This window comes from Astatotilapia calliptera, chromosome 16 (assembly GCF_900246225.1).
Source record: "Astatotilapia calliptera chromosome 16, fAstCal1.2, whole genome shotgun sequence".
Lineage (NCBI taxonomy): Eukaryota > Metazoa > Chordata > Actinopteri > Cichliformes > Cichlidae > Astatotilapia > Astatotilapia calliptera.
Window position 1 is genome coordinate 16,703,007 of NC_039317.1, and position 18,569 is coordinate 16,721,575.

The window sequence follows — 18,569 nt, forward strand, 5'->3', positions numbered from 1 at the left end:
ATATAACATTGTCCAGACATGGCTGGTAAGGACATGAGGAGGAAACTGTGAGGAAGCTGTGTGAGGCTACTAAAGGCAGGGCTATAACATTTTTCTGTCATCATTTAGATTAAGTGCAAGAGTTGTTAGGTGTGGATAATTAGATTATAGTTTATTGCAATAACAAGTTGTGCCTTGTTCTCAGATAGACAGCAAGTGGAGAGTGATATATGAAATGATGCGATGGAAGGAAGAAGAGAAGCAAAGAGTGATTCACAGGCAGAGCCTAAATTATTTCTCACAGTTTTTTGTGTCCTTATGGTTCCAAGCGCTGTCACCAATCTTTGCATTTTGTTATTATCTCATGACACTTGTTTAATCAGCTACCATCTCTCCTATGGACTTTTTAATGTCTACAGTCTCAGATCAACACAGCCCTGCCCTCCAGCACTATCAGCAGCAGGAGCAGCAGAAACACCTCAACAGCAACATTGTACTGTGGCTGTAGCTCAGGTGGCAGAGCAGGTCAGCCACTAACCAGAAGGTCGGTGGTTCGATCCCAGGCTGCCTCCTGGCTGCATGCCAAATATCCTTGGGCAAGATACTAACCCCATGTTTGCCTACTGGCGGTGGTCAGAGGGCTGACAGAGCCTCGCCTCTGTCAGTGCGCCCCAGGGTGGCTGTGACTGAATGTAGTGTAAAGCGCTTTGGGGTCTTTAAGGACTAGGAAAAACGCTATACAAATGCAGGCCATTTACCATGTACCCATCAGGTAAAACATCGGCGATGTTTGCTTTGCCTTGTTGCCCATATTAGATTCTTGATGAATGTGTGTTGTTGTTATTGCAATACTGTTATTCAGCCTGGTTCAATGTGCCCCTTTTTAACTTTGAGCACCCGCCCCTTTAAACCTCTCTGCACGGCCCTGAAAGTACGAGTTGTCATCGAGCAGATACGGGAGCTGGAAGCATGCAAATATAATAATAACCACTGCAGCCAATAAGAGTGCCTGACGAGCCCAGTTGTGTAGGCTATTAAGACTCGACTGTACACTGTGTTCCTGTTTTCCTCCGAAACAAGTTCCGTTGGAGCAGTCTTTCAACGCCTCTCTCTGCCTCTCGCCTCTCTCGCAAGCAAAGTTGACCCACACAACAAAGTAAAGCTATTTTTCGGCTACGAACCCGCCGTATTAGTCAGAGGTCGCTTTACTACGGTTCGGAGCCGCGGACCTTCAGTAATAGTAATAAATAACACAGCAATAGTACATTTATGTAGTTGTAAAAAGCATGATAATATATTAAGTAATCCAAAGTATTCAGAATACGTTACTCACATTGAGTAACGTAAAGGAATACGTTACAAAATACATTTTGGGGCATATATTCTGTAATAATAATAATAATAATAATAATAATAATAATACATTTTATTTGAGGGCACCTTTCAGAAACCCAAGGTCACCTTACAAAAACAATAAAAGGAACAGTAGTCATAAAATACATAAAATAAGTTAAAATTACAAAACAGAGCGTGACAACAGATAAAATCAGCATTAAAGCAAATAAGCCAGTTTAAACAGATGTGTTTTGAGCTGTGTCTTAAATACGGAGAGGGAGTCAATATTTCTTAGTGCAGGAGGAAGAGAGTTCCAGAGCCGAGGAGCAGAGCGACTGAAGGCTCTGTTCCCCATAGTAATAAGGTGTGAGGACGGAACAGGAAGATGAATAGCAGATGATGATCTGTAGTGGAATACATTTTAAAAGTAACCTTCCCAACCATGACCATGGACCTCTCGTCCTAGGTCAGCTGGCTTAGACTCATGCTTATCCCGTGTCTTTCATTTCTGTGTGATCATAGCAAAACAAGCGGCACCTTCCGAAAACAACGAAAAGAATGTAAAATCATATGATGTTTGTCAAATTTGACTAAGTATCCCCCCCTCCGCATTCCTACATTTGACTTTGAAAGTAACTTTTGCTTCCTGTTTGAAACAATGGGCGTGGATAGCCGCAGCAGCAGCAGCAATGAGCAAATCACAAGAAAGAAAACCAAATGAAGCGGACAGAGTTACATGTTTTGTTTATGTTTTCACGGACAATTATTATGACAAGTCAGTGCCACTCCATGTTTTCCGTGATACCCTGTCGTTTGGTGATAATATCTGCGTTCCTGCTGACCAGAGAAGCTGCTGACGGTATGTTGAAAGTTTTTTGTACACGCTTGGATCGGCTTGGGCTGAAATGAGATAAACTTGCATGTGTCACAACGGACGGGCAGGGAAACGTGAAAATGAAAAAAGTAACTGCTCATTACCAATGCGGGTCCTGGTGGTGGTGATGTAGAAACATCAAAATGATGGGATATCTGGTGGATTAAGAGTGTGTACAGATCATAGCTCTACAGTTTAAATATGTACAGTTCTATTTCTTTTTCATTTTCAGGACAGTTCATATAAACTAATAAATTCCCACTTATGCGTGATTCCCCCCCCCCCCCCCCCCCCCCCCACTTCACCCACAGTTTATAAAATAAAACAAAAAAGTATGGTTGAGTTTTGTTTTGTTTTTGTTTTTTGTGAGAGGATTTTTCACATGAGATAAGATTATAGCAATTCACTGGGTAGGAACAGAATTTAGATATAACTCGAAAGATCTTCATGGTGGGTGATGTTACAAAATTATGTCATTGTTACATTATCAGCTCAGTACACAGCCAGGGTCTGTTGGTTTTACCTTGAGTACACAAGGACGTGGGAAACTAGCAAAATGTTTTCATTTACCTTTCAGTAGTTTGTCTGTCAGCAAAGTCACACACAAAGAAGGCAATCATCTAGTCTCCTGGAGTTGCATAAATGAGAATTTTAAGATTCTTCTTTTTCAATCTGCTGTGAAAACTTAAGCAATAGTAAGGGTGTGTTTACTAAGTCAATAGCTGGAGCAAAGTATAATCCAGCTAGTCTACTTATTTTAGTAATATAGCCATGATTTTTGACTGCCTGTATTCAGATTACTTAATACCTAAGGTGTGCTTTATGTTAAACGTGATATACAGAAACAGATGCCAAGCTACAGCAGACTAAAACAAGACCTGAAGTCAAAACCTGTAAATTTTATGATTTGAAAGGCACCTAATATCATTTATATAGTTTCTGTAAATAGCACAAGTTTTGTTCATGTTTATTTCTTGTCAGGTCAGTGGACTGAATGTAAAAAAGAAATTTAGCACTAAAGACCGTCTTTAGTAGCACTTTTTTTCAATTTTGAAATAAAAACATTTAATACTACCTCATGTTCCCCTCAAAATCTGAAAAGCATTTCCATATTTTCAGTGTATGTTTGAATTATTGCATCCTTATCATGATAAAGTATGTGAGGTGAACATGGTTGGGGATGAAATAATTTCTGTTTTTCTAATGAGATCTTCAATGTAGCTTCAAAGTAGCTGTTAATATCAAATTTAGTATAATTAATTGAGGACCTTTTATTTTGCGTAAATTAATTTCCATGTTTTTTTCTATTAGGCCCATCTATGGCCACTAAATAATCATAGTAGGAATATTCATTCATCGGCAGTGTTGGGAAGGTTACTTTTAAAATGTATTCCATTACAGAATACAGAATACATGCCCAAAAATGTATTATGTAACGTATTCCGTTACGTTACTCAATGACAGTAACGTATTCTGAATACTTTGGAATACTTAATATATTATCATGCTTTTTACAACAACGTGAATGTACTATTGCTGTGTGATTTATTACTATTACTGAAGGTCCGCGACTCCGAACTGTAGTAAAGGGACCTCTGACTAATACGGCGGGGTCCCTGTCGGCTCGTAGCCGAAAAATAGCTTTACTTTGTTGTGTGGGTCAACTTTTCTTGCGAGAGACAGAGAGAGGCGTTGAAAGACTGCTCCAACGGAACTTATTGTTTTCGGAGGAAAACACGAACACGGTGTACAGTCGAGTCCTAATAGCTTACTTACAACTGGGCTCATCAGGCACTCTTCTTGGCTGCAGTGGTTATTATTATATTTACATGCTTCCAGCTCCCGTTTTTCCTCGATGACATAGTGTTACTCATTCAGACTAATCCAAAACAGCTGACTGGCACATCCAGGCACATGATCAGGGAGAGCTTGGTCTGCTTTTGCTTTGTTTTCTATTTCTATTCTCACTCAGGCACTTTTATTTAATTGTTGAAAGTCAAAATAATGATCAAGATAAACAGTCAATTAAGTGTGTGTTTTAAGTGTTTAAGTGTGAAAATCTTCTTGGATGCTCTTTTGTTTTTACTTTTTCATCTGTGATCTGATCTTTCATGTATTTTCCAGCTCTCCGGGTGATTGGTGGAAGTGTGACAATGGAACAAGGAGGTACTGCTATCTTAACGTGCCATGTCATTGATACCAATGATGACCTGACACAGATTACCTGGCAGAGGAAGACGAGAGAAAAACCTCGCAATGACAATTTCCTAACTATCCTACCCAGAGATGGAGTGCAGTTTGTCAATGGACGTGATGATCGATTTAAATATATATCGGGAATTTTAACAACAAAAATGGAACTCTCCAGTTATCCAATGTTGCCCTGAAGGATGAAGGCAGCTACACGTGCATCTTCACAATGTTTCCCACTGGAAATCAGAAGACTGAGATACCTCTAAACTTGCTTGGTATGAAAAAACACTTTATTTAAATTATTCTGGGTGTTTGTGTGTGAGACAGAGACAGAGTTACTTCGACCATCCTGTATGCATGTTTATTTATTTGTGTGCTGTGCCTCTCCTAGTGCCTCCTTTCACAAACATCAAGGACAACCTTCCCACTTTGGGCACTGCAGAGGTTTTATTTGCTACCTGCACGGCTGCTGGATCGAAGCCTCCTGCAGAGGTGAGGTGGCTCACTGGTGCTTTGGGAGACAAAGTGAGGACGACAACAAACTCCACCCAGTATGACAACGGTACGACTACCACTGTCAGCTCTCTGTTTGGTGTTCCTACGAGAGAGATTAATGGTCACCAGGTCCAGTGTGTCATCAGTGGTGACTCCCTGACTACAGAAGAAACCCTGCCCTTCACCATACAGGTCTACTGTGAGTATCAGCTGCGGATGTAGTTTATTATTTGTCTTTTGTTGTGTCACTGTTGATTTTAGAATTTTAATTGTTTAACCAAGTTGTAGCATGTCTGCCACTATGAACCCCCCCCCCCCCCCCCCCACACACACACACACACACACATGTACCTTGCACACGCCGTTTCTTTATCACAGTATTTTAATTTACATTTTCTACACTGTTATTTGCTTTACAGCACTGTCCCCCAACTCTGTCTATGCTGTCTTCTCCCTGTCCGCTCAGCGTTTTCTCCCAATGCACCATTTTGCTGCTGTGTAGAAACAGAGGAGGTATAATTAGATATTGGCTGTCAACTGTTCCACTCTGGCACTGCAGCTATGTCCAGTCTTACTTTTTTTTCTTTCTTCATATGCGATTGTGACATCTCCCCTGCTCTCATGACTTTGTCTCCTGGTTGTGGCAGTCAATATTATGTCACAACAGATTAAGAAAGAATTTCTGAAAGATAAGTAGAGCAAAAGTCAAGACAAAATGAGGATATCTAGGTTGATACAAAGGCTATTGTTACGCCATTAGTGTTAAAGACTAAATAATACTTAATGTGGGTGTTTTGTTTTTTGGACTGTCAGATGAAAGACCAAATACCAAGTACCAAAATAATTGATCTTTACTGAGGACAATATACCTCAATTTGGAGTTTTTGGCTACCTTGAGTGAGCTTAGTTTACCTGAACTGAGGCATCGAAAAAAGTCAAAACTTAACACTCATTTTGTCAGAGACATGCTGACTGTCAGTAGCTACAGTTAATGGACTGAGCTGTGCCAGAAATCCAAGGTAATGCCGGTGATGACATAGAGGAATGCTCTCTCAGCAGACCTTCATCCCTCAATACCAATCCATGACCATTTCAGTGACACAGCACTGTCCTGCAGTGTTACCAACCTTCAGTTTTTTTAGTTGAAGGTGTTTGTAATCGAGTCAGTGACATATTTATATCACTATGAAGGGATCACTCCTTGATCTAAATGACAAGTAACCAAGATTTATGGATTTGCGTGCCATAATAGGATTCAAACATATGTGAAATCATTAATATTTCCTTAGTTCAGGATTAACACACTTTTCTCTATATCTTCTGCAGTCTCACCCACAGAAGTGAACATTAGAGTGATTTCAGAGGACTCGTTTGAGTGTGTGACAGAAGCCAACCCAAATGCAATATTTAACTGGAGCAGGTAAAGTCATTTGAATAATTACTGTGTGTGTGTGTGTGTGTGTGTGTGTGTGTGTGTGTGTGTGTGTGTGTGTGTGTGTGTGTGTGTATGGTGAGTGGCAGGTCAGGCAGGACCCAAACACAAAGGGATGAAGTGGAAGAGGCAGCTCAAAACTAAACGGTACAGGCCAGGAGGAAACCAGGACTCTAGGAACTAGAAAACAGAGCAGAAACACAGCAAATGGGAACAAATCGACGAGCAAAGATGGGCAGTAACGCATTACTGTAATCTGATTACTTTTTTCAGGTAACGAGTAAAGTAAGGGATTACTATTGCAAAAACGGTAATTAGAGTACCGTTACTTTCCCGTAGGAACGCTGCGTTACTGCGTTACTAAAACCGTGATTTTTTGCGAGAATGTCTCACGACAGTGACGTAAGCGAGTGCGCCGTTAGTGACAACAGCTGTGTGCACAATGGATCACATATCGATTGTGGGAGAGAGTATGAGTGTGCAGCGTTTAAAGCGTGGACTTTGAGTTTGATTCCATAAAAAGTGACAAAAACATTAGCGTCCATCGTGCGTGGGAAGAAAACTTTTTACAGCGAAAAAAACCCCTAAACTTCTAAGCAAGCACCGAGTGCGCAACGATGTAATGGGAAACTCACAGAGAAACTCGCGGATTCTTCAACTGACTGTGGCACACCTGCACCAGGGTAAACCTCCGCCTACCCCCAGTCCTGCTTTACAGGTGAAAATAGAGCAACAGGACCGCTGAGTCTTTGACTTTATTTATGTTCTGCTGTGTTTTACTTGCATCTATTTGAAAGAGTGAGTGTAAACACAAAAAATATTTTATTTTATGTGCTGGAATGTGCAGAAAATAGGTTTAAATGTTAAACTAATTTATTCAACTCAGAGAATGTTGCATATAATTAAATTTTTGCTTGATGCATAAAGTTAAAAGATTAAAACTGATAAAACAAGTTAAAAAAAGAGACTTTTCCATTTGATTACATTTTGTATGATGTATTATGTAGAAAAAGTAGAATTGGGCTGAAAGATCTATCGCTTTATCACCTACTCAGGTTGTAAATCGTGTTTTTAAAAAGTAACTAAGTAACTAAGTAACTAAGTAATTAATTACTTTTGAAAATAAGTAATCAGTAAAGTAACGGGATTACTTTTTTGGGGAAGTAATCAGTAATTAGTTACTGATTACTTTTTTCAAGTAACTTGACCAACACTGTCGACGAGGAACACACATTACGCATGACGAGAGGATGGGCAACAGGTCATACATAACGAGCGATCGTGGCTCAGGAGTTGGCAGTTCGCCTTGTAATTGGAAGGTTGCCGGTTTGAGCCCTGGCTTGAACAATGTCGGTCATTGTGTCCTTGGGCAAAACACTTCACCCGTTGCCTACTGGTGGTGGTCCGGCAGCCTCGCCTCTGTCAGTGCGCCCCGGGATGGCTGTGGCTACAATGCTTGCCATCATGTGTGAATGTGTGTATGAATGGGTGAATGACTGGATGTGTAAAGCGCTTTGGGGGTCCTTACGGACTAGCGCTATACAAATTAAGGCCATTTACCATAACACAGCTGTACTAAAGAAGGAAATAGGAAATAGGAAAAAGGACTGTAAAAACTAAAACAGGAAGTAGGATAACACAGAGACTATGTCACAAAGGCTTGGCAGAGGAACCAGGGAGAAACAAGCATGGGGACATGACTGACTGGAAAGACAGAAATGGAACAGAAAACACTGAGACAAGAGAAAAACAAATGTGAAGATGAGACTGACTAAACACAGGAGAAGACAATGAGGAAGAAAAACTCAAAAATCACACAAAACGGAAGACTAAGAGAAACATACTTAATAGATGACATACAAATAACCACAAACCTAAGAATCACATAAACTGTACAAAAACTGGTCACGTGTAAGTTATTCTCAAGTGAAATGCAAACTGCTTCTAATGCAGCTGTGTAAGATTATTTCCATAAATGCAGCAACTGTCAAATTTGATGTAGCCTACTCCCATGGAAAAGATCACAAAGTAAATTAAATAAAAATTCTGTTAAAGCTGGGCAAAGTTGGATACTATTCCATTAGATACTTGTGGTGACTCCATAGTGTAGTAGTTTACACATTCGTACGTGAAATCTCACTGGTTTGAGACCAGGAGGAGACCTCTGCAAGCTCAAATATTCAGAGTCATCCACTGTCGCGACTGCTTGTGAAAAGGGAAACACTGAAAGAAGTATTACATAATTGTGTTTGTGAAGTTTTTTTTTCACCTGAATAGACTTGATGCCATAAGTTTTGTTGTTGGTGGTGGGTTTTTTTTCCTTTCACTGACAGTGAGCTCTTTCCAGGAGATAAATGTGCAAACACATTTGAATTTTAGTTGAAGAAGCTCAGAGAATTCTAGTCTTCAGCATAAACTATAGGAATCCCAAAGGCATGGCTGTTAATGTGTGGATGGTCCGAACTGAGTGAATATTTTTTTGTAAAGTTACACAAAAAAAAAGCGGAGGCCAAAAATCCAGAAAGCTTCAACAACAAGAAAATCCAATGATTGAGAATGAACATTGTGTTGAAAGTCAAGCTAGCAACCCAACCAAGAGTACAACTCCCCTTGCTCACTAGTCCCATGACAGGCCTACCTGTATCACTCAAACTCATCAGCTGTAGTTGGTTAACTAACATTTATTGACAACCTCTGACAACATGCAAAAAAGAAGTACAACAAAATGTCCACAACCTAGACTATAAAACAAGCCTATAATTGAAGACTGCTACTACTAATCAGTAGTGGTTTAAAAGCAAAAATAAAAATAGTGGTGCAACCCTCCTTTTGATGATATCCAGTTAAACATATCTGATCATCTTTTCTACTCAAGTCAATGTGCAGTGACAGGATAGGAAAACTGCATTCAAAAAGCCACATAAAATGATCTGCTGTAGCCTATTGCAATTGCTGTGCAATAGTCAAGAGACATTGTGACTTGACTGAAAAAAATGTTGCAAATAAAAAGAAAAGTGTTTTGTCATTGGAACTCTGGAGGATTGCACAGGCCGTTTTAGATCAGCAGACAGAAGCTGAAAGACTGTTGACACATAGTTTCACTTATCATTGTCCACTTATCTAGTTCAGGGTCATGCATGTGGGGGCTGGGGCCTGTCCTAGTTGCTATAATGGTAAGAGGCGTGTCACCAGCTTACTAAAACAAAGAATCAGTCTTTGCGCTGGGGGAGGAAGCCGGAGTAGCTGGTGAACCCGTGAACTCGTGCAAATATGAAAATAACAAACAAACTCCCCATAGAAAGGCTGGACAGAGATATTTTAAAAAAAAATAGAAACTAAATAATGAATCATCTGGTCACGTGGTGTACTCAAAATCCAAATTAAGTGATTTTTAACTGCCTGTGCCAGAAACTAATATTAAAAAAAGGTTTTTGTGCTTTTGTTTAATATTACTTTTGGCTTATTTAGTGCTTTTCTGTTATCATTTTGCTTTCAGTTGTATTGTGTTAAGTCTTGTATATGTCAGGGCTCTAGACTAACATTCTTCTTAGGTGCACCAGCACAAAAGTTAGGTGCACCCAAGTCTTTCTACCGCATCGCTTAACACTGCAGTTTTAAATGTTCACTTTTTTTTATACTTTTTTTTTTGGTATATGTAGGTTTTTATTTAACCTTTGTATTATTTATTTATTTGTATTATTTACTTACTGTTTTATTTTGATACTCATTTTTTCTGAGGTTTGTGTTCCTTCACTGTGTTTGTGTCTGTTGCGTCCATCTGTGTTTAGTCTTTCTACCTACCAGGGCTGGACTGGTAATCTGGCATACCAGGCATTTTCCCAGTGCCAGGACACTTCTGGGCCGATGGGTCAATATCATTTTTTTTCTTTGTCGTCAATATTATTTTATAGCCTACAGGCTGGCTGGTGGTCCACTGCCACTAGCCCTACAAGCACTGACTGCCACTCATTTATTCTTTTTCATTACTGACACTGGATTGCCTGATCAAATCTCTTAACAAGACTGGCCGGTCTCCTACCATCCACCTTGTAGAACAGAAGTTTACTGTGTAAGAAACCTTTGATAAAGATGGACAACCAAAAGTGAAAAGGTGGAGCTTTAAATGCTATGACAGAAAAAGAAAAAAGAAACTAGAAATTAAAATGTATCAAATTAACTAAAATGTTAGCTGCTGCACCATCAATCCTATTACAAGCAGTGACTATTATAAAGCCTTGTTGCTAGCACTGTCCATGGAGAAATGCATGACAAGGGACAGTAGTCCCAAAAATGGAGGGAGAAAGAAAGAGAGGAAGATGTAATTATGGTGGTAAGAAAACAGTTGGAGGAAATTAATTAGGAAGTTAAAAATTTAAGTAAACCCATCACCATGAGACACTACTAATAGCTAAATACACATGTATACATGAGTAAAATAAATTATTTTTTCCTTTTTGTTGTGTTTCAGTATTTGGATCTTTATTCTGCAATCAGTAATGGCTGTATGAAGTTTCATGAAGCATTAAAGCTTTTCATCCACTTGGTAAACTCATGGGCCAAAGCTGCATTGTGCTTCATTTGCTCTACTGTGCCAACAAGTGGACAATAAATGTAAAACAGAGTGAATATAATAAGATGGTGTTGATTTGAGTAAATGAATGATCTTTCTTGTGCCCAAACATGAATTCTAAGCTTAATAATATGGTGTTTATTTTTATGATATAATGGTGGGATCAAAAGGGAAAATGGAAACAATTGGGAGAGGGTTGTGATGTGAATGTGCCTGGCTGCCTCTACCTTCTCGGATCTTGTTTTTCAGGGAGTCATGTAATTAGGTAAAAATTAAATAATGTAATGTTTTGGTGTGAGCAAGGAAAGTGCAACACAAAAAGCTAATGACTAAAATTAATTTGCATTTTTGCAAAACTCACATTTTTTTTCCTTCTCTGTACATTTCATGTAGAGTCTTGTTCGTGTTTTTTCCAGATCTGGACAGTCTTTGTCACAGCCTGGTGTCAAAGTAGACGGTGCAAAGCTACAACTGCTGAGTCTGACCTCTGATCTAAATGGCCTCTATCAGTGTGAAGCATCTAACGCATATGGACGTAAACATGGTCAGCTCTATGTGCGTGTTGCAGCAGGTGAGGTCAGCTTGGATTTAGCTATGCAGTTTGTCCAAATCTTTCTGGATTTGTTTCTGAGTATTTATTTGAGCTTTTGCTGGTGTTGCTTCATTCTGATCTTGTTCTGAACACCAACTAGCTTGAAGAGATTGGCTTAAAGTATAAACAGCATGAAACAGAACAGAAAACAGGTCCGCGGCTCCGAACCGTAGTAAACGGACCTCTGGCTAATACGTCGGGTTCCGTGTCGGGCTCATAGCCGAAAACTTTACTTTGTTGTCTGGGTCAACTTTGCCAGTGAGAGACATTGAAAGGCTGCTCCAATAGAAGAAAGAAGGAGAAAAACATGAACACAGTGTACATTCGAGTCTGAATAGCTTACTTACAACTGGGCTACACTGACCATGAGGTTACATTCTTTAGGGATATGCCTGTAACACTCTGCCTATTGCCTTCATATTAAATAATTTTTTGAACAATATTTTTTTAAATATTTCTTTGCGTCATTATGCGGGCCGAAGGTAGAGTTGACATGGGCCGCGAGATTGAGACCCAGGCATTAGAGCCTCTTAATGCGTGTTTTGTTTGGGTTTCCACTGGCATGGAATTACCAAAAATAGAGAGGGGACAGCCTAACATATGAAACAGGAAAAGACCTCCGTGTAATCCCTTTATGTCAACAAAGTAACTGTATTCGGAATACTACCTTTTTAAACGGTAACTGTAACAGAATACAGTTACCCATATTTTGTATTTTAAATACGTAACGCCGGTACATGTATTCTGTTACTCCCAAAAACTGCCAGCTTGCTTCTTTCACGGTCATATTAAGTTTGTATTTTATTTTTGTGCCTCACCTGCCAGCAGATGGAAGTTTTTAAATATGTTGAGTCCAGGTGTAGAATGATTTTGGAATATAGCCAAGCCACCTGAGGTGTCCTATTGCCATTTAGAAGACTTGCAATACTGTCTGAGTCATCTAAATGTGAAATATAAAACTAAAAGCCATGAAGGGGAAAGAGAACAACATTAGTCTAATTATATTCTTCCTTCTTGTGTCCCTGTAGGAGCATGTTCTGCTGCTTGGGCCTTATTTGGTATTTTGCTTACTCTGAATGTGATTGGGGTTGCAGCATGGTGCTTCTTTAAATCTGGATGTTTTCAAAGGTACTCGGAACAGCAACACTTCATACACTTAATATGTAGTTCTCCTGATATTAAACCATATACACATAATGTTCAAATAGGTCTAAAGGTTTTTGATCATTTGAAATAAACAATCAACTGCAATAGAGAGAAAGACTGTCAGCTTTAATTGTAAGTAACAGTATGTGTGAAATGTTATACATATATACAGGGCGGGCCATTTATATGGATACACCGTAATAAAATGGGAATGGTTGGTGATATTAAAGTCCTGTTTGTGGCACATTAGTATATGTGAGGGGGCAAACTCCTCAAGATGGGTGCTGACCATGGTGGCCATTTAGAAGTCGGCCATCTTGGATACAACTTTTGTTTTTTCAATAGGAAGAGGGCCATGTGACACATCAAACTTATTGGTAATGTCACAAGAAAAACGATGGTGTGCTTGGTTTCAACGTAACTTTATTCTGTCATGAGTTATTTACAAGTTTCTCTTTGTTCACAGCCATTGACATGTCGAAGAGTTTAACACATGAGGAGCGGATCGAAATTGTGTTGATATATCTGGTGAACGCAGTAACCGGGTCATTGCAGCAGATTTCAATCCAAGACACCCTATGAGACCACCCATGTCCCATGCTACAGTCAGCAAATTGCTTGCTAAGTTTCATGAAACTGGTTCAGTGTTGGATTTGCCAAAATGTGGACGCAAGAAAACTGTCACTAATGAAGAAACATCAGTGGCTGTCCTAGCTTCATTCAGCAAGAGCCCACAGTGTAGCACTCGCCGCATGTCACTGGAGAGTGGCATTAGTCGAACATCCCTTCGGCGGATATTAGCTACTCACAAATGGCACCCTTACAAACTCCAGCTACTGCAGCATCTCAACGAGGATGGCCCAGATCGGCGCACAGAATTTGCAGAATGGGCAAAACAAAAATTGGTACAGGACCCTCAGTTCAGTGATGAGGCAAACTTTTATGTGAATGGTGAAGTTAACAAACAAAACCACCGCTATTGGTCTGACACTATCCCACATTGGATGGATCCCTCCAAGACTGTTGGAACAACAAAAGTGATGGTTTGGTGTGGTATATGGTCTATGACTTTGGCATTGTACTTCTGTCATGTAATCTTTAGATAAACAATATTTCAACCCAGACATTATACAACTTTGTTTATTATAACACAGCAAAAAAAATTAAATTACTGCAATTCAGCAAGTAATAATTAATATTAATCGAATTTAAAAAGAAAAAAAAGACATATCACACTTGATTTGGGACAGTGACATTGTAGACCCTCTGCTGAATTGCTCTCCATCCTCTAAAAGAAACAAAATAACAAATATGTTAACTTCTTCCTTATTCCTTGCATTCATTATCTTGTTTGCCATCTATTGACTGTGTCAAGTGCCATACACATTATGAATAAATTTGTTTCCATTTTTATCACTTAACTTGGCCTTCCACTTTGAGATGTAGATTGGTATAATGAGCCCATAATATGTGCTTCAGCTTCTGCCTGAAGTGTTTGCTCAGTTGACATCTCCATCAGTGATTAATAAATTCCCTCAAGAAGCGTGCATAATCTTCTCCCAGAAACATTTTGTTGAACATTATTCATGAGCACTAGAAATGTTGCAATAATGAAAACATGTTCTTCAAGGTGACGCAATATAAACTCCAAATTATTTCTACCATTTGCAGTTTGAACAGCTGTCGGAAAACAGTTGTCAAGCTCTACAAAGTACTGAAACAGTTCAGCTGATGCCATTTTATAAAGGAAACTCAGAAAAAAACTTCATCTCTAAACATGAGGTTCATACATTCTATATATTCAAGTTTCATTCTAGGTATTCAAGTTTCATTCTTTATATGCTATGCTATAAATTAAATAGGTAAAATGTACGGAGAGGATTCCAAGTGTCGCTTATGAGGAAAAGCTCATAATCTGAAAAGAACAACATCCTCTTTAAGACACTGAGAATTTAATCTCATGTACTACTGATGTTTATTTTTGATTTAACATGACTTATAAATATAGATTCATTTCAGCCAAATACAGTAAGGATGATTGGACAGTGTCTGACAGTATATATGGACAATGATCCAACACACAGTACAAAAAAACCCAGGAGTTTTTGAAGGTAGAGCAGGATTCTGCATTGACCGACTCTGACTCTTCTATTACTGTGATTTTCAGCATTTCAGTCAATTTCCTCAGAACAATTTGCCTTTTATGTTCAGATCGCCTGTAGGGCGTAAACGCACCATCACGCCAGGCTGTTTCAAAATTATGTTCGATGAGCGACGTTTGGCTGGACAGGGGGGAGAACATGTCTGCAAAGCGCTGTTGCAACTTGGCAACATCTGCTCTCAGGGCCTGTGTGAGATGGTTATCACAATGGAGGGAGGCAGGAATGATGGAATTTGGCACCTCCGACCCCAACTCATCTCTTTCCTTCACCAGGCTCACCGGAGAAGCGGGGCTTATATTCTAACAACAACGGCACTATAGGATACCTGTGAATATCACCATGAGCACACTTCACCTCCACCCACTCTGCCTGCAGCAATGCCTCGGGGTGAACCAAGCTTTGGTACACGAGGGTCTGCGTACAGCCCGTGTCCACCAAAGCATGGCATATAGTAGTTCAATCGCCACCACACTGTGGCCATCCCCTTGGCATGGCTCAGGAGCCTTCTGGATTTCCTTCTTGTAAGGTGAACCCATGCACACAATGGCTGTGTTCACAGTTCTCAGTGTTTATTGTAATGTTAAACACACAATGCCATAGTCCCCACTCAGGGCTGGTCTCAGCTCACACACCCGCGCGCGTCTCTTGCTTCACTATAAAAGGAAAAGAGACTGTCATCAGTTCAGTCACCACCACCTGTGGCCTCACCTTCCTCCTGTCACCGCCCCTTTGAGCTCACTGCACACTCCTTCCCTTGCAGCTGAGCCAGGGACCACACCTCCGCCACACTGCTGCTCTCGAGATACAATTGCAAATTCATTACTTCCCTGTTTAGACTGCCTGCACTGTAAATAAATGCACTGAACTGTCGATTTGTGAGTCTGCATTTTGAGTCCTTCCGACCACCCACCATGACAGTAACGGGACTCAAACATTCCAGGAAGATCAACTTTATTTTCATTGATTCACAGAATATCTTCCCAAAAGTCTTGGGGATCATCAAGATGTTTTCTGGCAAATGTGAGACCAGCCATTGTGTTCCCTTTGCTCAGCAGTCAGTGGTTTTCTCCTTGAACTCTTCCAAGAATGCAATTTTTGCCCAAAAGAGCCTGTCTGAGTTTTTTATGCATGCACTAATTTTATGCATAGTTTCTTTGGTTAATGTGAGCGAGATTCTGAAAAGTATTTGGGTGAGTTCAGGATGTACAGCATGATAGTTCTTAAATAAAATGTTTGAGGGTAAAATATTGTGATTTCAAGTTCAGCTATTGTTATGTGGTTGTTTTTATCTTTTTTATAACCCGAACCTTCATTTAACAGGTAACAGGTTAAAAAGGCACCAGCTGCACAACGCTTGAAGGTTGACGCCGAAGAGAACAACAACAATTCTTCCCAGAGATACGATAACAAGAATGAACTGACTGTCTTGCCCTATTCCTCAAGGCCACCTGCGTAGGCTGCGAACTGTTGATCTACGCCTAATAGGTGAAAGGACACTCTCTCAGGCTGAACACAGGATACACATCCCCACACACATACACTGATACTGATACGCCCTCACCGCCACTCTCCCCCACTCTCCCCCGCCCAAATCCAATGCCTCCCATGCTTTCCTCCCATCCGATGTGAACAGTGGGCCAGACGGAGGCGCAACCGTGAGATTGCAGCGTCCCAGATGCAGTGTTGCTTGTCTGTGATTTACTGTGTTAAGGTGTCGTGATGTCTGTGTTTTCTTTATGTGCTATGGAGTTTTTCTTTTTCTCCTCATACTGACTCCCTTTTGGGGACCAGTATTAGCAGAATTTCTTTTTTTCTCCTAGATTGCCCTTCCGTGTTACACATTTCATTATTTTTCCTTTTTTCTACCTAGCCTGACCTGTCTCCCCAATGTGATGTTTGTGTATTGTATGTACGGTTGGCACGGTCTGTCATCTCAGTTGTGGGCAACTGCAACCGACAAATAAAAGCACTTCTCAATCCCAGTCAATCTCAAAAAATGCCAGACTATGATGGTTTTGACTGTTTTTCAAACAAATTACAGTTAATGCAAACAAAAGTTGAAACTGTATGAAGACAGGAGCAGAAGATGTTGTGGACCTTAAAACGTGGCACGTGTAACTGCTGTTTTTAGTCTCTGGAAACGAGTTTCAATTGCTGAAGTGTGTTTTCTAAGAAAAAAAAAGACGAATAAAAAAAGTGAGCAAATAATTAAAAATGTAAGTAAAACTAAGACTTGTGTGTATTGCAATTATGAATAGTTATGGTAATTAAGCTACAATTTTCACTCTACTCTTGCTAAATTTCCTGGAACACCCACACGTGTTGAGTAATGTTTATAAAAAAATAACAAATCTGTTAAAAACACGTGGACCAAAAAAGTATAACCCATAATGGTCAGTTCACAGAATTCTCAGTTAAACTGGAGCACATGCAGGAGCAGTACACTGGCTTGTGTGCTAAACCTGCCTTCTGTTTTACAGAGCCCATAAAAGCCAAGGAAAAGTGTTCTGCATTTGAAGAAAGTCATGTTTTCAGTGATTCAAGAAGGTAAAGAAAGGAATTCTATTTGTGCTTTCATTTCTCACTCTTTATCCAGGCCACTCACTCATTCCAGTTCTTCATGTGCAATACAAAGGCTGTTGAGACAGCCACCCTCCTCTCAGTTTTTACTTATGTTGTCTATGGCCATAGCTAGGAGGTTCATCAGTTATGTTTGTATATTAACAAAAAAAACAAACAAAAACGAACCTCTCAATACTACTACCTACTTTTCCTAATAGTTTTTCCTTGACTTTGCAGAAGATCTAATTACACTTCCAGCTGACTCCTTAACAATGTCACCATGTCTGCTTTTCCAAATTTACAAAGATGGACTACAGCTTGTGACTACTACTTAACAGCAGTACATTCTTACAGTACTGTATCGCCCAGGTCAAGAGCATTATGACAAAAACTGAAAGTGAAAATAAAATGTGTGTTGTTCTTCCCTTGTTTTTTCCCCCTCTTCTGTTAACACTTTTTTGGCTGCAACTCACGGAATGAAATGAAAAACATGATTTGCCACAGTTGCTATTTAGCATTGAAGGGTCTTTCTTAGAGATTTCAGATGGCTTTTGCTATGGCTGTTACACATGTACTTCTGAGTTAGGAACCTTTACATTTGACTACTAAGCTGTACCCCTAGCATATCTAAGGCATGCACCAGGCCAGTCTTTCTCTCCTCTTTTGCTTGAACCATTTGTAACAAAATTGGGCACTGTCTGTCTGTGATGTTTGTTTTGTTTTAAACGGTTGGGAGAGAGCTCCATGCCTGCTGCTTTTACAAGATTATCGGTGAAACAGCCTTGGGAGCTGCTTGTAAGTCTGTTTAGTCTGATGATGGTATAACATTGTTTTTGGGATCAACTTTCCCTCTGAATTAAAGACAAAGTGAGATAGTGAGAAAGATTAAAAAGAAAGTAGATAGGAGTACTGGGTATACTGTTAGGTGTCCAGCAAAGAACAAGGTGGCAAAGGAAAAGGTTTTTTCTGATAAAGCTGATGAGCTATAGCATAAATATTTGGAAAATAATAAGTTTTCTTCTTAACCCTAGAAGCTAGGTTAAGAAGAGAGGTGATGATCAGTGAGCAGCAGCAAAGAAAATGAGCACAGGAGGTATAGAGAAGGGGCTGTTGTTTATGGTAGAATAAGCACAGTTGGAACAAGGAATACAATCTTTGTTCTGTCTTTTTTCCACCCACCCGATTCATTAGCATTCTGACTTTTATGATTGAGCAGTGTGATGTTGGGG

The 18,569-nt window shown here is 39.8% G+C and overlaps 1 pseudogene; it reads left to right on the forward strand.

Moving 5' to 3' along the window:
* The first annotated feature begins 2,000 nt into the window (after window positions 1–2,000).
* Window positions 2,001–16,974, forward strand: LOC113008240 (nectin-2-like; annotated as a pseudogene).
* Window positions 16,975–18,569: the final 1,595 nt, after the last annotated feature.